We start from the raw sequence: 13,985 nt of genomic DNA, 5'->3' as shown, positions 1-13,985 counted from the left end.
CTTGTTTTTACCGTCTTTACGGTTTGTACAACCGACAGCACAACAACTGTGAGGCATTTCATTGGCCCCTTTTTTGCCTCACAATCTGCACACACTTGTTTGTGCGTGTAAATAAGGGAACATGTCTGTTCACAGAGGACTGGGGAATAGCTACAATAACAGCGTTGTAAATTGATGACAGATGCGCTCTTATGCTGCGCTCCATTCAAAGTCAGAGCTCGTAATTTCCCAATGGAAATTTCAGATTTCTAACCTCGAAGTGTTCCAGGCACACAATGCCAAACATAAACAACAAACATGGCTGACCATGACAAACTGGCATTTTCTTTCTTTTTTTTTCTTTTCTTTTTTTTTTTTGCAACCAGTGGTCACCAACCCTGCTCCTGGAGAGCTGCCGTCCTGCCGGTTTTCACTCCAACCCCAATCTAACACACCTAATGTGTTAAATTGGATGGGTTGGAGTGAAAACCGGCAAGACAGTAGCTCTCCAGGAGCAGGGTTGGAGACCCTGAACTGTCAGCAGTGCATCCTCTGTACATATATAAACGAAACATAGGAGGAAAAAATTATGCATGAGGTAACGAACGCCATTATACCATTTATTTTACAGCAGTTTTACGCTTGGAAACGTATCTAAAAAATTCCATTCAATAGCCTAATACAAATACAGTACTATACAAATACATACCTGTCCCCTCCCCTATTCTTTGAAATGTACAAGAGAGGAAATAAATTACATGACATTAAAAATGAAGTAAATGTAAAATGAAATAAAGGACAAATATTAACTTTAGACAGACATAAATCTAAGGCTTAACAGAAATAAAACATCAATTTAGTATGTTAAACATAATACAGTGTACTGTCACATTCTGGATATCATTTACTAATTGAAATAGTATTAATTTCATCATGAGAATTCTATTAATTTAATTCACCATTTGACTTGTGTCTCATTCTACGTTTCAGAAATGCAATACTTAACCCACTTTGTAATTTCACAGATAATCCTCAAGACTGCCACTGAGTATACTTTTCCATATGGATGAGCTGACATTTTTCAGGCATCTTCGTTTCACCTGTTCTCAGTGGGATTACCTCACATATGTACTGAAACAGCAGGGTCTAAATCAGAACCACCAGGCCGCAGATCCTCCAGATTCCTCTCAAGCAGAAGGTTGCATTCTTCCTTTGGTATATGGCCAACCAAAATAGCTTTAACATTTGTGAGGACAGCTAATTCTGCTGCTTTCAGCATATGTGGCATAGAAGGAATTATTGGTGCCGTCGATGGATGCTACTTCAAGATACAGAGACCACATATCAGAGGAAGGAACTACTTAAATAGAAAGAATTACTACTCTATAGTCCTTCAGGGGATTGTGGATGAGAGGAGGAGATTTCATGACATCTTTGTTGGAGGACCATGTAAGGTTCATGATGCAAGGATCCTGAGGAAATCAAAGTTCTTTAAAAACTGGAAAGAAAAAATGGAAAGGTTCCTGCTGCTTGGGGATAGTGCCTACATTGGCCAAGCCTACTCTTTTTTTTCTGATTTTTCCCTTTTTTCTCCCAATTTAGTGGCCAATCGATCCCTATTTTAATTCAAACACCCACCCTCGTACTGCATGCATTCGCCAACTGCATCTCTCCGGCCGGCAGTCTCGAAGGAGACGCCTCCCCACTTTCGTGACAAGGCGACTCCAGGCCGAACCACTGCTTTTTCCGACACACCCAGAGACGCATTCACGTGACGAACACAAGCCGACTCCACCCCCCTCCCAAAGACAGCGTTTGCCAATTATCGCTGCTTCACCGAGTCCGGCCATAGTTGGATGTGACGAGACCGGGGCACGAACCCCGGTCCCCAGTGGGCAACTGCATCGACACAAAGCCAATGCTTAGACCGCTACGCCACCGCGGACCCTGCCAAGACTACTCTTTTATGGCTACTTTAAAGAGGGACAATGGTGCTCTCACCATGCTATAATTACTGTATAAATCCAGTAATGAACCTACCCCCCAGTTCTCCAGAAATATCACTGGCGCCATGTCTCACTTTGACCCTCTAGACCAGGGGTTTTCAAAGTGTAGGAAAGTGAGCCTCCCCTCAGAGAACATAAAAACAGCTGCGCCCCCCCCCCCAATTATTATTGCTATTACTGTTATTGTTGTTGCTATAATGTATGTTCCACTCAGGTATAAAAACGGGTATTAACAATAAATTATATATCTTTGAAGATGACCTTTTATTTTTTTAAACATCTTTTTCAAACATTTTTAAACATCTTTATCTTTATGGTTTAAACATCTTTTTAAACATTTTTAAACGTTTTAAACATCTTTTTAAACATTTTAAACATCTTTTTCAAACATTTTCAAATGTTGTAGGTAATGTTACTAAAAATCGATCCATTTTGCTCCAAGCATTGCTGAAGTTAACTAAATTTAGCTAGACGTTTACGGTTACTTTTTCTTCACGTTTTTTTTTCTCACGCTGCGCCTCCCCTGAAGCTCTCTGGCGCCCCCCAGGGGAGGCACGCCTCACACTTTGAAAAACCCCTGCTCTAGACCTTAAAAGTCTAGACAATGTTGTTGAGCAGTTCAGGTCCTCCACCTGCTGCTTGAATCCTCTCCCACATTTTTTAAAAATGTTTTTACCTGCTTATAGCACAAGATGTTTTAGAAATCATTAACTGCTCTCTTCAGCTATGTATAGTTCCTGCAGCACTTAAGACAGCTGTCATTAAACCACTTCTAAAGAAGAGCAATCTCAATGTAACAGGTATTGCCAACTACAGGCCCTTTTCCAACTTACCATTCCTCAGCAAAATACTTGGAAAAAAGTGTATTCTCAAGTTAATAATTATTTAATATCAAACAACCTTCTAGCCATTTATCAATCAGGTTTTCTATCTCACCGTAGCACAGAAACAGCACTTATCAATGTTGTGAATGATCTGCATATGAACACATTTCTAACAAATTGTCTGTTTTTGTGCTCCTGGATCTCAGTGCCGCCTTCGACACTGTAGATCATGATATTTTGCTAGAGAGATTAGAAAAATGGGTCGGCCTTTCTGGCCTGGTTCTCAACTGGTTTAGAACATACCTACAGGACAGGCAGTTCTTTGTGTCTATTGGAGACTTTTCCTCGGACAGAGTGGGTATAATGTGTGGGGTACCCCAAGGTTCAATTCTTGGGCCACTACTAATCAATCTCTATATGCTCCCACTCACACATGTTATATAGAAACACAAAATAAATTAGCATAATTATGCAGATGATTCACAACTGTACATATCCCTATCTCCTGATGACCTAGATCCCACACATTCACTAATTCAGTGTATTAACAATATTAATCTATGGATGTCAGGGAACTTTTTAAAATTGAACAAAGACAGAAATACTTTAGTGCAAAGACTCATAGACAGAGAATTGCACCTCATCTGAGCTCTGTCTCTGAAGTGCAAAAGTGAAGCTAGAAATCTTGGTGTAATCATAGACAGTGATCTAAACTTTAGTTAGAGCCACATCAATCATCTCACAAGATCAGCCTTGTACCATCTTAAAAAAATTCAAAACTAAGGTGCTTTCTGTCAGAATCAGACTGTGAGAAATAGCACTTATAACAAGTAGACTAGAATACTGCAATGACTATTCACTGGCCGCCCAAAATCAGTTGTGCACCAACTACAATTAATTCAAAATGCGGCAGCACGTGTTCTCACCGGAACTAAAAAGTATGAGCACATTACACCTGTTCTTAGATCTCTGCATTGGCTCCCTGTTAAAACTAGAATCGAATTTAACCAGCAAGAACTCTCAGGTCCAATGGCAGCTGTCTTATAACCACCCCTCATGCTAGGTCTCGAGCAGGGGAAGCTGCATTTTGTATTTACACCCCAAGCAGATGGAACGCCCTACCTGAGGACCTTAGACAGGCCCCCAAGTGTGTGTGTGTGTTTTGTATATTTTGCGATTTTTATATATTCTGCTCGGATTGTTGTTACTTTTATTGTTGTTACTTTTATTTTGTTTTTTTGTGAGGAGGGGGGCAGTTTATTGTTTTATTGTGTGAAGCACTTTGTATTACATTTGTTTGTATGAAAAGCTCTATACAAATAGTCTGATTAATTGATATAATTCATGAATAAGCCGTGGGCGGGTGGTGGTAGAGCAGGCATTTGAGAGACTAAAATGTAGATGGAGGAGGGTGAGAGATCTCCAGAACACTAGACTTGGTGGTTATCATGCTCATTGTGTCTGCATGTATGCTGCATAATATGTGCACAGGACCCTCAGATATCTGTGAAAAGCATCTAGGGGGTTGTCCACGCCAAGCAGATGAGAACTGTTAATACCATTTAGCTGGAAGTGGAGGACACATGTAGAATGTGATGGAAACTCTGCAGTGGTTCATACTGTTCCTCCTCTACCTTGTGCCATTGGTAATGTACATAGCTGACTTTGTATAGTTCAAAACACAAATTCCTCATTTTTGTTTTGTAGTTTTTCTGATTAGATTCAGGTTTTTCAGGAGAAATGTCATTTATTTCACATTTGTGATATTAGCAGGCGATTTCAAAATAGCCAAGCATTGTGAACCTGACAATGACATTGAAAGAAAACTGCGACAAGGTTTGTGAAAATGAAAACATTTGATTCTATTAAATTATTTCAAGTTACATCACCCAATGTCTGAAGTGGGACATGTTCATCTGTCTATTTCAAAGTCAGAAAAATCAATCAAAACATCTCCAAATAACACAAACTCAATTCCAAACAAGTGCACTTTGTAAAGTTCAAGAACATGGCAATGAATTTAAACATTTCTGTTTGGATGTCTAATAATTTAACACTTAAAGATCCACTAATTTAATGTGCTTAACCAAAATTGCAGGGCTGGGTTATAGTAACCTTGCGATATTGTTAGTTTCTCATGATTTTCAAAACAGAATAACTCTTGTCATTAAAGTATCTACTACTACTACCTTCGGCTGCTCCTGTTAGGGGTCGCCACAACGGATCATCCATTTCCATCTCTTCCTGTCCTCTGCATCTTCCCCTATCACACCAGCTACCTGCATGTCCTCTCTCACCATAGTGCCAACATTCAAAGTTCTGACTCTCACCTCCACACTCCTACCCTTCCTCCTCTCCCGCTGTCTCTGGACACACCTTCTCCTCCTTCTCCCAACAGTAGCATAGTTTCCACCGGCACCCTGCTGGCCAACAGCACCGGTGGTGGTCGTTAACCCGGGGCCCGCCTCGACCGATCCGGCATGGAAATCTGATTTATGATCCGAATATTTGATTTGGCAAAGATTTTATGCCGGATGCCCTCCCTGACGCAACCCTCCCCATTTATCTGGGCTTGTCATCAACTCATATATTTTCGTAATGTGTGTGTGTGTGTGTGTGTGTGTGTGTGTGTGTGTGTGTGTGTGTGTGTGTGTGTGTGTGTGTGTGTGTGTGTGTGTGTTAGTGTAGATAGCGGGACCGAAAACTAAAGCACTTATGATCCTAATTCGTTTTGGAGGTGGTAGGTATTGTCTCAGAGAGTACGGGGGAAATCCCAGAAAATTAAAATTATGCATAAATATGCAAAATATGCATTTTTCTAAAAATGGCTAAAAACCCCTTTTCTGGGCATTTCAGATGATTCTGAGCATCTTTGATTTTTTCACCTATATAAAAAAAAATTTCTGGGACTTAGAAATGTTTTGGCATTATGCAAAATATATGCATTTTTTCAAAAATGCACTTATGATCCTAATTTTTTTTTGGAGGCGGTAGGTATTGTTCCAGAGAGGACCAGAAAAATAGCAGAAAATTAAAATAATTATAAAAATGGCTAAAAACCACTTTTCTCAGCATTTCGGATGATTCTGAGCATTTGGGGGGAGGGAGTTGGAGTGGGAGGGGGGGTTTAGGGGCAGGGGGAAGGCGGTTAGCTGGCAGGATGAAGAGGAGGGAGATTTAGACGGGTGGAGAACCAAACCGCTACATTGTAGCGGGGTTCTTCTAGTTAAAGTATAAAGAAACAAAAAAGTGTAGAAACGGTAGCCATAATTCGAACGTTATTGACCCACCTGCCTCAAACATATAACTCCACCTTGAGACTTGCTTAGATATTCTTTCATTAGAGTCTCAAAGGAGACCCGCAAAGCTCTTTTTTGACTCTAATTCTTCATGTCGGGCGGCACGGTGATGCAGTGGTTAGCGCGGTCGCCTCACAGCAGGAAGGTCCTGGGTTCGAGCCCCGGGGTAGTCCAACCTTGGTGGGTCGTCCTGTGTGGAGTTTGCATGTTCTCCCCGTGTCTGCGTAGGTTTCCTCTGGGGGCTCCGGTTTCCTCCCACAGTCTAAAGACATGCAGGTCAGGTGAATCGGCCGTACTAAATTGTCCCTAGGTATGAATGTGTGGGTGTGTGTGTCGGCCCTGTGTGATAGTCTGGTGGCCTGTCCAGGGTGTCTCCCCGCCCGCCGCCCAGCGACTGCTGGGATAGGCTCCAGCATCCCCGCGACCGCGAGAGCGGGATAAGCGGTTCGGAAAATGGACGGCTAATTCTTCATGTCTCCTTTGACTTGAGGCCTCTTGACTTCACGGAGGAATTCCACAAGTGAGTTCGCCTGTGCTCCTGACCTCTGTCTACATGTGCCCCCCTCTGCTACGCGGTGGAGATGGACTGGATCCTCCCCTCAGCACTAAGCAAGTCTGCGAATGGCAACCCCCTCAGACGTTCCCACAATTGGGAAATCTAAATCATGTCCCCCCCCCAAAAGAGCCCCCATTTCATTAAAGAACTTAAAGCGCATACTTCCCCTCCCTGTGCGATGGCTGTTACCTTTGGCTTTTTTTTGTTGTTGTAAGCATCCACAAGTGTATACCACTTTCTACAAACTCTGTCTGGATCAAAAACCTGGCCCTCCACATTTGTTTCTTGGATCCTTTGCGTATATCTTATGCTGTGTTTGCTGTGTTTCTGTCTTGCACTGTTGGGTGAAGCCACATGCCTCGTTTCACTTTTAACATGTGACTGCACGTTGTTTTGAATGACAATGAGTTGAATTGAATTGCTTGTTTTGATCCTAGCGCTGAGCCGAGCGAGGCCTTGTGGGGGTTCGCTGCCGCCCGACTCTTGGTGTTTCCTCACTGAGTCTGTTAGAAAGAGGGTTTGCTCCCTTGTGAAGCCGTCATGTGGCTGCGGTGACGCTGCTTGAGCTGCGGGCGCTAAAGACTCTCCCTCCATACTCTCGCTGTCCTGCCTCTTCTCCTTGCTGCTGGTCTCTGTCCCTTAACCCTTGTGTGTCTGTCCAAGTGGGAGGGTACTGCTGGCGTCTCCCTCTCGTAGCCCCCCTTCCCATCCACCCCTCTGTGTCTGTGTTATGTTTATCCGTCGTCACGTTTCGCCCCGTTTATTGTAAAGCGACTTTGAGTATTAGAAAAGCGCTATATAAGATTGATTTATTATTATTAATCAGGAATTGAACATGTGATGAGCAATTTATGTCAATAACAGCAGACCATCATATATAGACATGCAACTCTATTAAGCCATTATCTGCCGTGTTTCTACCGTCTTGACAACAGTATGCTGAAAATAAGGAAGGCTGGTCTGAAAACCATTGCCAAACTAAACCGGAAGAAAAGTGTGCATCCTGACTGTGAGGGCTTCATCAAGGAAGCAGGAATTGGGGTCCCATTCTGCTTGGTATAGGGGAGCAGTCAGGGGTCCCTCATCCAAAAAGAGATTGGTCTCTTCATCTAAATACACTGAGATTGAACGGGGCCCAGTTAGTGTACAACAACATCAGATGAAGGTTATTTTAAATGATAACGCGGATTAGGTAAAGGCCTGGTGAGGAGATGGTTAATCTTTGTAAACCAGGGACATTATACCATGTATAACGTTTGCATGATTATGACGCCGAGTGGCCATAATTACTGCTATTCAAAATGGCACATTCTTCACTGACCCAACGATAGAAATATACGTTACTCGTTAACTACGTTCTCTTCTCGCTACATCGCTAGGTAATCTGCAAAAGTCGGTAAATGGTTTCTCTCAGCCGTGGAGAAGGCTATCCAAAATTCTGACACCCGAAAACTTGTCACCAGGTTTTATAGGGCCCAGTCAATCCCAAGCAACGATTGTGCAGCTCGTGTCAGGTCTCTCTGGGGAGTAGACTTTGGAAAGCCTGTATCAGAATCAGGATCAGGATACTTTATTCATCCCCGAGGGGAAATTGAGTTCTATTACAGACACTCACGCTCTTAACAAGAAAAAAATAAATAAAAACTAACAAGATGCAAGATAAGAAAATAGAAACAAGAAAAACAGAAACAAATAGAAATGAAAGATCAAATATCAGGCATGGTGCACGTAACAGCCTATCTATACTGCACTACCGCAGCGTGCAGCAAGCAGCACAAACAAAACCCAACGGGGTAAAACAAGTGGAAGGGCCAGTCCAGCGACCATTAACTCCAAGTGTCTGACACTCTGAGGGAGGAGTTGTGAAGTCGGATGGCCACAGACAGGAATGACCTCCTGTGGTGCTTCTCGGCAGAATGAGTCTATTACTAAAAGTGCTCCTGTGCCCAACCAGCACGTCATGGGGTGGGTGGGAGACATTGTCCATGATGGCACATAACTTCAACAGCATCCCCCTCTCAGCAACCGCCGCCAGAGAATCTAGTTCCACCCCCACAACGTCACCGGCCTTGCGGATCAGTTTATTGAGCCTGTTTGCATCCGCTACCGTCAATCTGCTGCCCCGACAACAGGAGAGCACTGGCCACCACAGACTCATACCACATCCTGAGCATTGTCTGGCAGATGTTGGAGGACCTCAGCCTCCTCAAAAAGTAGAGACAGCTCTGTCCCTTCTTGTAGAGGGCCTCAGTGTTCTTAGCCCAGTCCAGTTTATTGTCTATATACACCCCCAGGTACTTGTAGTGTTCCACAGTGTCCACTCTGACCCCCTGGATGGAGACAGGGGTCCCTGGTGTCATGTCCCTCCTCAGATCGACAACCAGCTCCTTTGTCTTAGTCACGTTGAGCTGCAGAGCTGAGCTGCTGGACTGTCATCCTGATGAAACTATGCATAATAATAATGATTATGTAGATGTAGCCCATGACACCTTTCTGCCCATAACAACTGCTCTCTATGGAAGAAAAAAAAATGTCCTCCAATAAAGAAAGTAGCAGAACAAAAATATGTTGACAAACTGTGGCTAGGTAAGGGAATACTAAAATAAATGCAAGAGAAAAAAAATCTATTATACGAAGAATTCGTAGGAAAGAAAAGCAGAGGCTGAACACACACATAAGAGATGTAAAAACTAACACAAATTCTGAGAGGATCTGATGTCACTGATAAATATTTGATGAAAAAAATATATGGAGTATTGCAGTGTCCTCTCAGATTAAGTCAGGACAGAGATGGGAATATGCTCTGGCATATGTCTATTTCCCCTCGCTTCCAACACTTCTATATCAACCAAAAGACCCCACCCCAAACAAATCAGTTCATTCACTGAAAACCGCAGCGGGAGCAGACATTGCTGCATAGGTGCACTTGTTTTATGCACCTGGAAGTTGTCGTAGAGAGGACTGTTAATTATTTTGCTTTTTGTCAAGTAATGACAATTCTTTGCCAGTGACTTGAATGCACAAAATATTTGGTGTGTCCTGGCCCAAAAGGTATATCCACAGGTGGGTCGCAGCATGTAGAAGTCTGGGAACCCCTGCCTGGCCAGCGTGCACATGCGTCCAGAAACATCTGTTTGTTGTCCTCAGCAAAATCTAGATTAATCCTCTCCCGAGGAGTTGTAGCCCATCTGCATGTGTGTACTGGAGCTGATGTAGGCACACTACGCTGTCATATTGGCACACTTCCCTTTCAGTATCTCAACTAGGCTTCTAGCTAAGGCCTTCATCCCCCCCAGTGCCTATCATATAACTGTGATAGTTACCTGATTTGCCGTTGTTCTGGAACAACAACTTGGTAACCCCACAGAAAGGCAATCCTGTTCTACAGTAAGTTCAAACGTCCTTTTGAGAAAAGGTTGAAGGTTCTCCTCGCCCTCTGGTATGTGTTTTGACCAATCAGTCATGACAAGTGCTTTACTTCGGTCGACACTGGCTCTCGCTTTGTCTCAAGAGCGATGTCAAGCGATAAGTCCTCTAGATAAGGAACTCGAAACACCGGATTTGGTTTCAGACAGTTCTCATCTACCATAGGTAGTGTGGAAAATGCGTCGGCGTTGCCATGCTGCTCTGATGGTTTATGTATTTCGTTAGTATATGCTGCAAGCATAAGCGACCATCTCTGCATTCTAGCTGCCGCTAGACTCGGTACTCCTGTATTTAGGTCCCAAAATTTTAAGCGAAGCGCTTGTGATCTGTCCCTTAGGTGAATTTCCTACTATACAATCATGAAATTTCGTGACTCCAAACATGAATCCTAATACTTCTCTCTCAAACTGCGAGTAGTTTTCCCCAGCTTTGGTGAGTGTGCTGGAAGCAAACACTAGTATAGCTTTTTCACTGCCATCCGGTGATGTGTGAGAAATCACTGCACCTAGTCCTACTGGCGAAACACCACATGGTAAAATGAGTGGCGGGCCTGGCTTGTAATGAACAAGGACCTGACATGACTGTAGCTTTTTCTTTGCAACCTCAAATACTTCCTGACATTTATCTGACCACTCCCACTTCTGGTCTTTCTGTAAAAGAATGGTACGACCACGGTGGATGAACTTGGAGTGTCTTTTCCATAGGAGTTTAACAATGACGGAAAGGAGCCGAGTTCTGTTACGTTAGTAGGAATAGCTGCTTTGGCTGTTGTTTCAGTTTTCTCTTTCATAGGATGAATCCCTTCTGCATCAGTCACATGACCTAGATATGATACACTGCTCTGGAAAAATGAGCACTTTGCCTCGTTTACCCTTAAGCCAGGTTCCAACACTTTTCCAGGTTCCTCGTGCGCTCCTCTGTGCCTCTCCCTGTAACAAGGATGTCATCTAGATAACAAATCACGCCATGCGGTCACTGTCGTACTACCTGATCCAGTGAGCCATTATGTTCTGCAAAATGGGCAGTGCCCTGGCTATACCAGATGGCATTCAGTTTCCCTGGTAAAGACCCTTGTGAGAGTTTAGAGTGAGATAAGCCTCAGAACTCTCCTCTAACTCTACTTGCCGGTACGCCTGTGATAAATCCACTTCAGAGAATGTATCCTCTCTTGCCATTTTTGTAAACGGGTCTTGTGGCTTAGGAATAGGGTACTGATCTACCTCCAACCACAGATTTGTAGAAACTCTGCAGTCCCGACATATCCTATTTTATCCACTTTTGGTATGCTCGTTATGGGAGGAGGCCCTTCACTGTCACTAACCCTGGTCAACTTGTCCGGTTGAGTTTCCCCTAATTCCCTTGACGCACAAGGAACGGGTCTAGATTTACAGAACTTGGGGACAGCATCTTTAACCACATATACTTTGGCTTTAACCCCTGCGAGCTTCCCTAATTCTGGTTTAAACTCCTCTGAATATTTTTTTACACATTTAACTGTTTCAGTGTTTACATGATGACCACTAGACCAATCTAGGTTGATCTTACTGATCCAGTCTCGTCTCAGGACTACCATTAGGCTGTGAGTTTTTCCCCTTACTGTTCACTTTAATTGTGATTTTACCTTTTAACTATAAGGCGTGCTTACTGTAGGGTTTCAGAACACATCAGCTGGCCTTAGTTTTACACTTCTAAATCTATGCTTGTACAACTTGTCTGAAATTACCCGAACTGCGGCACCGGTATCCAATTCCATTTTGGTTTTGCTCTCATTCGTCCGTCCATCCATCCATCCAGCCATTGTCCAAACCGCTCATCCTGCTGTCAGGGTGGCGGGGATGCTGGAGCCTATCCCAGCAGTCTTTGGGCGGCAGGCGGGGAGACACCCACTCTAACATAATAAGGTTTTTCTTATCTCGGTGGTTTGTTTGTTTTTTTCTATTGCAAACAGTTCAGTACCTTCTGTAGTACCTTTCTGATACTCTGTTGCAGAGTCTGCTTTCTGTAACATTTTGTCTTTCTTCTCCAGGACTTTTTCAGTTGTAACTGACTGGATACAATTAGGGAGAAAAGGGGAAGGGGGACTTTAGCTTAGCGTAGCTCAATTGACATAAGGAAGGAGTGACGTGAAGGGCTGTGTTGCACGTATGTGAATGCATTTGTCTGTGCTGTGCACTTTGTCTGTTGCTGCAGTATAATGTATGTATTTTTATGTGACAGCCTTTACGTCCAAGCCAAGTTTCCCTCGGGACAAATGACGTAGTCTTGAATCGCTAGATGCCCGCAGGGATCATTAGCAGCTCCTCTCAAAGGAAGGGGAATACACCTTCCCCAAAACAGTTTGTTAAATCATTTTTACTCGTTAGCCCAGCGTTACCCATTTTTCTGAAGCATCGTTTTCACAAGTACATGCAAAAGCCTAAAAATTGGATTATAGTTTTTTTTTGTTTTTTTAAAAAAAATTTTTGAATATTCATATCAGTCATCTTCCACTGCAAAAGACAGAAATGCATCAGAAATGCTTATTACAGAAAAATAGATCCAAACCCTAATAACCTTTTGGATTTTGCAACTCGCAAATGGGAAAGTTGCACGTCTTTTTACATATTTTTAAAACTGACTTAACAAAGTCCATTTTTTCCCTTTGTTGATGTAGGCTGACTTTGTTGTGCAAAACCATATGGAAAAGTACTGTATGGGTGCTTTGAAATTGTAACCAGAGGACACAAAGGAAAAATAGCCGATCAGCCAAACTGAGACTCTAACCTTCAGCAGTTATCAGTACTTTCGGTGTTCCCCTGACATCTGCCATTTTGAAAGGCCCTCAGTAGATATCATATCATTGTTTACTGAGGACTGTGAGTGAGAGCCTGCCCTGCTGCTGGGTTTGTGATAATGCAGGAATCTTGGGAGCATGTGGGGGGGGGGTTGGGGTCAGTCACTTGCTGTCAATCACAGCCATCACACAACCTCTGCTGACATTAAATAGCCATATTACGCTGTAGCAAAGCTTCAATATTATGCATAGATCCTTTAATTAGTGATCCATAATGATGTTATTGTAGGAAGCAATGTAACTTAAACATGTCATATGGTTAAGTTCAAGTTCAATTTTACTGTCGTGTGCAGAACATAATGACACTCTTGTGCTCTGAAATTGAAATTCAGAGCACAAGAGTTTCATTATATTCTTTCAGTCACCTCATGGATAAAGACCAGCCTTCAACCAGAGGACCCAGCTTCATAGCCGGTGTTTCCCCAATTTACTCCAGGTACGCTGCTCTGTAGCTGACCTCTGACCCGCAAGGATCGAGTTTTCCTATTGCCGTCAGTAAAGTAAGCCATAACGTTTGCTCTCTCTGGGAGTGAAGTTCAGAAATCTGGTTTGAATCTTTTAACAGAAACCTGGATCAAGATGCTTTGGTCAGATAATTATCTGACGAACCTCATTCGCCAAGTGTGTGTGGTAATATCACTTTTCTAGTTTCCACAACAAATTACTTTGTCTTTACCTAAATAAACAAAAAAACAAAAAAAACTTTCATACAACAGTTAGTTCCAACCAAGTCATTTGATTGGACAAGAGGCATTCCATGAGTGCTGATATTCAGTATAACAGCACTGGGACTTCTAACTATATGTATCCCTCCGCCACACAGGCGTTCTATTAATAACCGTTAATTAGGCCACGTTAACACTCGTTATCGATATCAGATTGTAACAAACTTCTACAGAATACTTTGTATCATGTACAGATTAATGTACATGTTACAAAGTAGCTAGCCAGTGGTAACGCATGTAGACCCATACAAAGTAGCAAGCTGTGCAGCAAAATGTTTGTGTTCAGGTTGCCTGGCAACGGTCCGAGTTCAAGAGGGCAGTTCTGGAACTATTTGTT

This window comes from Lampris incognitus, chromosome 19 (assembly GCF_029633865.1).
Source record: "Lampris incognitus isolate fLamInc1 chromosome 19, fLamInc1.hap2, whole genome shotgun sequence".
Classification (NCBI taxonomy): Eukaryota; Metazoa; Chordata; class Actinopteri; order Lampriformes; family Lampridae; genus Lampris; species Lampris incognitus.
The sequence above is the reverse complement of the archived record's forward strand: the minus strand, read 5'-3'. Positions refer to the sequence as shown.